Source organism: Cervus elaphus, chromosome 5 (assembly GCF_910594005.1).
Source record: "Cervus elaphus chromosome 5, mCerEla1.1, whole genome shotgun sequence".
NCBI lineage: Eukaryota > Metazoa > Chordata > Mammalia > Artiodactyla > Cervidae > Cervus > Cervus elaphus.
This window is the reverse complement of record NC_057819.1, coordinates 79,067,254-79,076,275: the sequence shown is the minus strand read 5'-3', so window position 1 is coordinate 79,076,275 and position 9,022 is coordinate 79,067,254. Positions and strand designations below refer to the sequence as shown.

Below are 9,022 nucleotides of genomic sequence, written 5' to 3'. Positions count from 1 at the left end.
ATTATGAAAGTATGATAACACATTTACAGGAGACTTGGAAAATACAGAACAAAGGTTACATATAGTTCCACTATATATTGCAATTGTTTTTTAAGTAGATAAATTAAGATTTTTAGTTGGAGTTACAATATCAAACTCTCAAAAATGAATAGAATGAATATACAGAAAAGTGAAAGGGTATAGTAGACCTGAAAAGCACCATGAACCAATTCAATATAATTAAGATTTATACAATTTTCACACAACAGTAGGAAACAAATTCTGTTCAGGGTCCAATAGACTATAAACTAGGAGATGCTGGAACATATTCAGGGACCTAAAACAAGGTGAAAATTTTAAATTTAAAGGTATTGAAATCATACAGACTCTTTTCTCTTATCACTATGGAATTATGTTAGAAATCAATATCAAAAGATATTTGAAAATAACCCACACATTTTCAAGTGCAATGTGACATTTACCAAGAGATCTTTGATTGAGCCATTGAAATCTTCAATAAAGTTAGAAGACTTAAAAAAAAAAAAAAAACATACAGAAGGTGATTGCAGAGAAGAAAGCATTTAAATGAAAAATTAATACCAAAATGAGAAATTAAGATTAGAGATACTTTAAAAAAGCCTTGTATTTGGAAATGTAATGCCCACTTTTAAATACTGGGTGTATCTAAGAAGCCATAACAAGGAAAACTAAAAAGTATTCAAAATGGAATAAAAATTAAAAGAGAATCTACCAGAATTTGTTGCATGTTGCTGAAGTTGCTTAATGCTACTAAATACAAAGTGAACCTTGAATAAGTTATGAAACTAAATAATAGACTTTAGCATAAAATTTTGTGAAATTTGAACAAAATCTGTATTTCAGTTAGTGATACTGTATCACATGTTAATTTCCTGTTTTTTGTTTGTTTGTTTATTACAACATAGTATTTCTTCTTATTCTCAGTATTGGAACAAAAGTTTCAAGCCTCATTCAATTTTTTTTTTTTAAGTCACTAAGATAAATTTTCTAGACCTTTAGCAGTAATACTAGATCTCAAAATACATGGCACTATATCAAAGTTTTTAGTGAACATAAATTAGAAATCTAGCATTCTATTCATACTTTGTCAAACAAGTGGAATCAATTTTATAGCTAGGCAAAACTTCATTGGTTTTCTAAAATATATACATTATATTACACGTACTATATATGTATGTGTGTGTGTGCGTGTGTGTGTATAAAAAGCTTTTCTATTATCCTTGATAAAGTCTTAAGAAAGAACAACGAAGAAATGGAGAAATTGGAAAACATAGACTAAATGAAATGGGAACACTGAATATAAAATACAAAAATGAAACAATCTAGATAAAAGTAAAAGATCATCATATAGTCCAGTTGTCTTTAAACATGACTGCTCATTAGAAAGCACATCTGGAGCTTTGGAGAAAAAAAGCAATAACTGGGCTTTTGTATTATCCAGAAAATTCCAAGATAATTCTGACATGCATCTGGATTTTAAAAAGTGATTACAGGTTTTCCTATTAAATGGTAGTTTTCAGCTCAGTTCAGTTCAGTCGCTCAGTTGTGTCCAAATCTTTGCAAACCCATGAATCGCAGCACGCCAGGCCTCTCTGTCCATTACCAACTCCTGGAGTTCACCCAAACTCATGCCCATTGAGTCAGTGATGCCATCCGGCCATCTCTTCCTCTGTCATCCCCTTCTCCTCCTGCCCCAATCCCTCCCAGCATCAGGGTCTTTTCCAACGAGTCAACACTTCACATGATGTGGCCGAAGTATTGGAGTTTCAGCTTCAACATCAGTCCTTCCAGTGAACACCCGGGACTGATCTCCTTTAGGATGGACTGGTTGAATCTCCTTGCAATCCAAGGGACTGTCAAGAGTCTTCTCCAACGCCACAGTTCAAAAGCATCAATTCTTCGTCGCTCAGTTTTCTTTATAGTCCAACTCTCACATCCATTCATGACTACTGGAAAAACCATAGCCTTGACTAGACGGACCTTTGTTGGCAAAGGAATGTCTCTGCTTTTTAATATGCTATCTAGGTTGCTCATAACTTTCCTTCCAAGGAGCAAGCATCTTTTAATTTCATGGCTACAGTCACCATCTGCAGTGATTTTGGAGCCCAAAAAAATAAAGTCTGACACCATTTCCACTGTTTCCCCATCTATTCCCCATGAAGAGATGGGACCAGATGCCAGGATCTTAGTTTTCTGAATTTTGAGCTTTCAGCCAACTTTTTCACTCTTCTCTTTCACTTTCATCAAGAGGCTCTTTAGTTCTTCTTCACTTTCTGCCATAAGGGTGGTGTCATCTGCATATCTGAGGTTATTGATATTTCTCCCAGCAATCTTGATTCCAGCTTGTGCTTCCTCCAGTCCAGAGTTTCTCATGACGTACTCTGCGTATAAGTTAAATAAGCAGGGTGACAATATACAGCCTTGACGTACTCCTTTTCCTATTTGGAACCAGTCTGTTGTTCCATGTCCAGTTCTAACTGTTGCTTCCTGCATACAGTTTTCTCAAGAGGCAGGTCAGGTGGTTTTAGTGATATAGAATTCTGTTATTTTCTGTTGACCAATCCTGATAGAATGGTATTAAGTGAATAATAGTTGTATAATCATAATATTAAAGGATGTTTGTAAGTTTTCTCAAAGGATAGCCAGAAAAAAATAAAAGATAATCACAATTGTAAGCCATAATGGAATTATGATTAACCTAACAATGTAAAATAATAATATACAATTTAGAGGGATTAAGTAGGATGATGTCATAAATGGAAGTGCATACATGCACATGTTTTCATCTGCCTAGCCAGTGTATGTCTTTCAGTTGGTTCATTTAGTGTATTTACATTTAAGGTAATTATCAATATGTGGCTCCTAGTGGTAAAGAATAGTCTGCCAATGCAGGAGATGTAAGAGACATGGGTCTAATTCCTGGGTTGGAAAGATCCCTTGGAGAAAGGCATGGTAACCCACTCCAGTATTCTTGCCTGGAGACTCCCAAGGACAGAGGAGCCTGGCGGGCTACAGTCCATAGGGTTGCAAAGAGTTGGGCATGACTGAAGAGACTTAGCACACATGCACATACACATATGATCTTATCATGTTCAAATTGTTTTGGGTTCATTTTGTGTAGGTCTTTTCCTTCTCTTGTGTTTCGTGCCTAGAGAAGTTCCTTTAGCATTTGTTGTAAAGCTGGTTTGTTGGTGTTGGTCAAATTTGAACGAGAGTCTTGCTGGGTAGAGTATTCTTGATCATAGTTTATTCCATTTCATTACTTTAAATATATTGTGTCATTCCTTTCTGGCTTGTAGAGTTTCTGTTGAGAAATCAGCTGATATCCAGATGGGAGTTCCCTTGTATGTTGTCATTTTTCATTTGTTGCTTTTATTATTTTATCTTTGTCTTTAATTTTTGTCAGTTTGATTACTATGTGTCTCAGGGTGTTCCTCCTTGGGTTTAGTATGCCTGGGACTTCCTGCACTTCCTGGACTAGGTTGACTGTTTCCTTTCCCATGTTAGAGAACTTTTCAGCTTTTATTTCTTCAAATATTTTCTCAAGTCCTTTCTCTCTCTCTTCTTCTGGGACCCCTATAATGCAAATGTTGATGCATTTACTGTTGTCCCAGAGGGTTCTTAGGCTGTCTTCATTTTTTTGTTTGTTTATTTATTATTATCTTTTCTATATTCTGATCTGCAGCAGTGATTTCCACCATTCTGTTTTCTGGGTCACTTGCCCATTCTTCTGCCTCAATTTTTCTGCTACTGATTCTTTCTAGTGTATTGTTAACCTCTGTTTCTTTGTTCTTTAGTTCTTCGAGGTCTTTGATAAAGATTTCTTGCATCTTCTCCATTCTTTTTCTGAAATCTTCAGAATCATTATTCTGATCATCTTCACTATCATTACTGTGAATTTGTTTTCTGGAAGGTTGCCTGTCTCCACTTCATTTAATTGTTTTCCTGGGATTTTATCTTGTTCCTTCACCTAGGATGTAACCCTCTGCTTTTTCATTCTGATTTACCTTCTGTGATGCGGTCTTCATTCTAACCACTGCAGGACTGTGGTTCTTCTTACTTTTTCTCTCTTGATCACTCTTGTTACTTGAGAAAGGTGAGGGATTATCATTTTCCTTCCCCTTCCTTTTACATAAAACAATAGGGGCTTTTAGGTTAAAAGAACAGAAAAGAGAATGACTTACCAACAAAACTAGCATTAGGGGTTGGCTGGGCTCATCACTGCCATCATCATCTTCACCAGCAACATCATCTTACTGATCTCTCCTCCCTCAGTGCCAAGCATTATGCTAAGCACTTGATCAGTGTTATCTCATATGTTATCTCATCATCTCAGTTATGTGAAGTAGATACTGTTATGATCTCCATTTGAGTAAGAGAAAAACCTGAGGCTTACAGATGTGAACTATCTTTCAAGTTTGCCATCAAACTTTCAAGTTTGCCATCAAACTTTCTTGCCTAAGCAAGAAATAGCAGAGCTGGGATTGAAGCCCCACAGTTTATTTTCAGACCCATATTCCCAGTCACTGTGCTCACCCACCTTCTGGCCCTCTGTGTTTTACATGAAAAACTTGAAGCAGAGAAAATGAATAATTTGCCCAAGGTTACAGAATGAATAAAAGATGGAGGCCAGTAACAAGCAGTGCTGTCCTAGACATAGCTAGCACCAGGAAGGAGTATAAACAGGGTGACAAAATGCACACATTTTATCCAGGCTGGAGGTGCCTCCCAGGAAACAGCTGAGGAAAAACAGGATAATGACAGGCAGAAAACAGGACAAATGAGTCCCTTTATAAAGCCATCACAGGCTGTTCTGGAGTCTAAGTGGATGGAGCAAAAACCAGTGTGCAAAAAGAAACACTTGTCAAAAGCATGCCATGAGTGACTTGGGAGCATTTGAAGGGAAAGGATGCAAGACTGCAGCTGTAAGATGTCTGGAACATATGAAGGTTCTGTGCTAGAACCCCCAGATCAGGTACTGATAGGCTTACCACTGTCCTGTCCCAGAATCCAGCCCCCATTCCCCATCAGGACACAAATAATGTTCTCTTTTAAACTTGAGTGTCACAGGAAAGTCCCCTACAGTCTTTTCTGGGACATGTCCCATCCCTTCCAGCTATATTGTCCACACAGCAGAGATCCAGAATTCTGTGTAGAGGACCCCAGTTCAGATCACAAGGTAACTGTCACAGAGTACGGAAATGTATTACTTGCTAACAATACAGTGAGCTCACATTGATGGACAGCTTTAATCTTCACTCTCTTCTTCCAAGGCTATATTTCTCCTGAGGGAGCATGACATCCTTATCATGACAGAATATCCCAAGTGGGAGGTGAAGACAGACTACAGCCCTCTAGCTGCCATTTACTGATATTTGAAACTGACCACCTGTTTATTTGAACAAGAAACCCAGTACTTTTTTCCTTCTGAACCAATGATACAAAGGTTATCCAAAAAAAAAAAAAATCACTGTATTATTTAGTAGAAAAGAAAGCTTATTTCTCTTCTGATTTATGCCTGATGACCATTTAAAGATAGGTAGAAAAGATAAACTTGTATACAAAGTCTAATTCTGAAATAAGAAAGATAAAAATGAAATGGTAGGAAAATGGCAATAATACCACTGTATCATTAGCTATATGTTTCCAAGCTAACTGAGCTGAATGTGGAATAGACACAGGGGTCAATGAAAGAGATTTGGCTATCCCATCTGAGCTGCCTATTAGCTGTGTGACCCTGGACAAGTCACTTAACTTTTATAAACCAGTTCCCTCATCTATAAAATTGAAGGCTGAGTTTACAGTACTAGTCTATTACTTTCACAATGTGAACCATATGTTTGGCATGTTATCTGAACTTCTCTCATGTTATAATCATTTTGCTTTTATAATTATTAGTGCTTTATAGTATCATCTCTTATTTAGTCCAAAATAACTTAATTGCTGAATAGTTTATAAAAGGATTCACACACATTCAATCTATCAAACCACATAGCAGCCTGGTAGATAGGACAGGTAGGTATTATCCTATTTAGAAACAGGTAAGTGAGGTTAAAAGAGACTTCAGTGATTCCCTGAGCTCACAAGGCTAGTATGTTGTGGAAGGGAACATAAACCTGCCATTTCTGATGCTGCCTAAATACAAGGGCATCAATATGAGGAAATACAGCACTGTTACACCATCCTTTATGTATGGTAAGGATGTACCACACATACTTGCTAAATTCATTCATTCACTCAATCATTCGATGTTTATCAAATATCTGCACTCTGAACTCTGCTAGGTGCTAAGATATTATGATGAAAAATACAGACCTGATTGTGCCTGCAAGGAAGGAAAGAAGGGAAGAGATGCAAACCGTTAAGATAGACATTCTTTATTTTTCCATTTAGATAAAATACAAAGGGTTCAGTCCAACCCAGGTCATTCTTCATGGTTGTGCCCAGAAAGATTTTGGCCCCAGCTTGAGAGTAATATTTTAAACCATATTTTATAAATTGCTCAATGCTGGTCACTTCAAAAAGTTCCTATTTTTCTGATAATAGATATTGATAAAAATATAATTTTTATCAATGATATTCATTGATATAATTTCCTCCAGATATACTCACTGTGGTATACTTGTAAATATTATGTATTAAAATCAGTAGATAGAAGAATAGTGAAGAGTCTTCTAATAATTTAGTGCTTGAGTAGCTATGTTGCAGATAAATAATTCATGTTTTTAATGCTTCCTACTGATGGTATATAAACCTGGAGCAGTGATCATGGACATGGAAAATTAGCCAGGCCAGTCTTAGAGGCCTTTGCAATATCATATTTCCATTTTCTACTATATCCTCTCAGAAAAAAAAAAAACATTGATCACTACTGGGAATTACTCTTGTTAATGTAAACTGCATGATCAAATCCTTAAATACTTTTTATGAATAAGGAATATATTGACAAAAATACCAAAAGACCTATGGGTTATAATTCGTTTTGTTTCTTTTCTAGGTTTCTAAGAAAAGTCTACAAGATGGAATCTTTTTAAAAGATCATTGAGTTCTAGGATTCTTTTATCGCAACTCATTCTCTGAGTCAGCGTTTTTTAATATTTGAGGGTATCAGACACTCCTTTCAGAAACCCTCTCTTCAGAAGATCCCCATCAGGTGGGCTGTTTCCATCTTTTGACTTTTACTAACAATGCTTCCGTAAGCATTTTTGTGTGGTCATATACTCTTGTTTGGGCTTCCCTGGTGACTCAGAAAATAAAGAACCTGCCTGCAATGTGGGGTACCTGGATTTGATCCCTGGGTCGGGAAAAGCCCCTGAAGAAGGAAATGGCTACCCACTGCAGTACTCTTGCCTGGTGAATTCCATGGGCAGAGGAGCCTGGAGGGCCATAATTCAGTGGGGTCACAAAGTGTCACACACGACTACGACTAAGTGACTAACGCTAGAGTAGATGCTCTCATTTCTTCTAAGGAGTAGAATTGCTGAGTCATATGATGACTCATATAATCTGATGACTGAGTCATATGATGACTCATATATATTTCCTCATATAATCATTTGAGGAAATGCTAGAATATTTTCCAAAGTGGCTGTATCATTTTATGTTCCCACAAGAAGTGTGTAAGTTTCCAACTTCTCCAAGAGGCATCCAGTCTTTGTTGTGGGTACCTTGATTAGGGATGTCATGATACACAATCCTCACACTCTTTGTTTGTGTTGAAAACTGACAATCTTGAGTTCCCTCCCTTTCTTGGTCTGGTAGGAACTTAATGTTGTTTTAATGGCCCTTTTTTTTTTTTGCATTTGGTTTCCTATTAGATTTTGTGGTGGCATTAAAACAAAACAAAAAAATTCACACACACACACACACACACACACACACACACATTCTTAGATGTCAGTCAGCACTGCTGCTTGGGACTTTGTTGAGTGAACCTCCCCAAATATTGTCTCTGTCCATCTCTAGTCATCAAATACTAATTGAGGACCCACAGATATGTGATTTTTATTAATGTAAAATTGATGATTTCCAAAGCATTTATTGGGCTTCCCTCATAGCTCAGTTGGTAAAAGATCTGCCTGAAATGCTGGAGACCCTGGTTTGATTCCTGGCTTGGGACGATCCACTGGAGAAGGGATAAGCTACCTACTCCAGTATTCTTGGGCTTCTTTTGTGGCCCAGCTGGTAAAGAATCTGCCTACAATATGGGAGACCTGGGTTCAATCCCTGGATTGGGAAGATCACCTGGAGAAAGGAATGGCTACCCACTCCAGTATTCTGGCCTGGAGAATTCTGTGGATATAGCCCATTGGGTCACAAGGAGTTAGACATGACTGAGTGACTTTCACTTGTCACTTGGCAAAGCATTTATTTAGACATCCTCTCATTTGATCTCTGGTTGTTTTTTACAAAAGGTTTTGACATTTGAGGTGCACATTTTAAATATACAAGTGAAGATAACCTTTGGTACTTTCTTTTGGAGTTTTATACACTCTAATCCATCCATCTTCCTGTCCACATGATATAAATCTTTCCCTTTGAAAAATCTTCACTCTTCAAAGGAACCCTCCTTTCCCATGGACATTCCTACTTCCAAATTGTGGTACCTCCTTAGAAGCATTGAGCCCATAGCTATCTCTGCAAGAAATATTGCAAGTCTTTTTGCACTCATGTCAAACTCCAAATTTGTCTGCTTTCTGTGCTCATGTTTTTGGGAATATAATGTCATGGACTGATGCCACACCAACTGTATACCTGTCAATTGAACTCCTAAGAAAATACCCCAATGAAGAATGGAGCAACAGAAGACCATAGTCAGACTTGTCTTTTCCCCAACAATTCCTACACCTCTGGGCAACTGGTGCTCTTCTTCCTTTCTTGTCTTTCTCCAAAACTAAAAATTTTCTTTTTGCACCTACTCATTTAAGGTTTTATTTATACTGTCTTTCTTTTTTGCATACTTTATGAGTGTTTGCATTTTTGATACCACTTTGTCCATTTATTA

At 37.1% G+C, this 9,022-nt stretch overlaps 1 long non-coding RNA gene across 1 annotated transcript; it reads left to right on the top strand.

Annotated features, from left to right (window-relative positions):
• Positions 1-822: 822 nt before the first annotated feature.
• On the top strand, positions 823-1,102 carry LOC122694927. Its single transcript, XR_006341280.1, has 2 exons — positions 823-864; positions 997-1,102. It is a non-coding gene; the product is annotated as an uncharacterized LOC122694927 (long non-coding RNA).
• Positions 1,103-9,022: the final 7,920 nt, after the last annotated feature.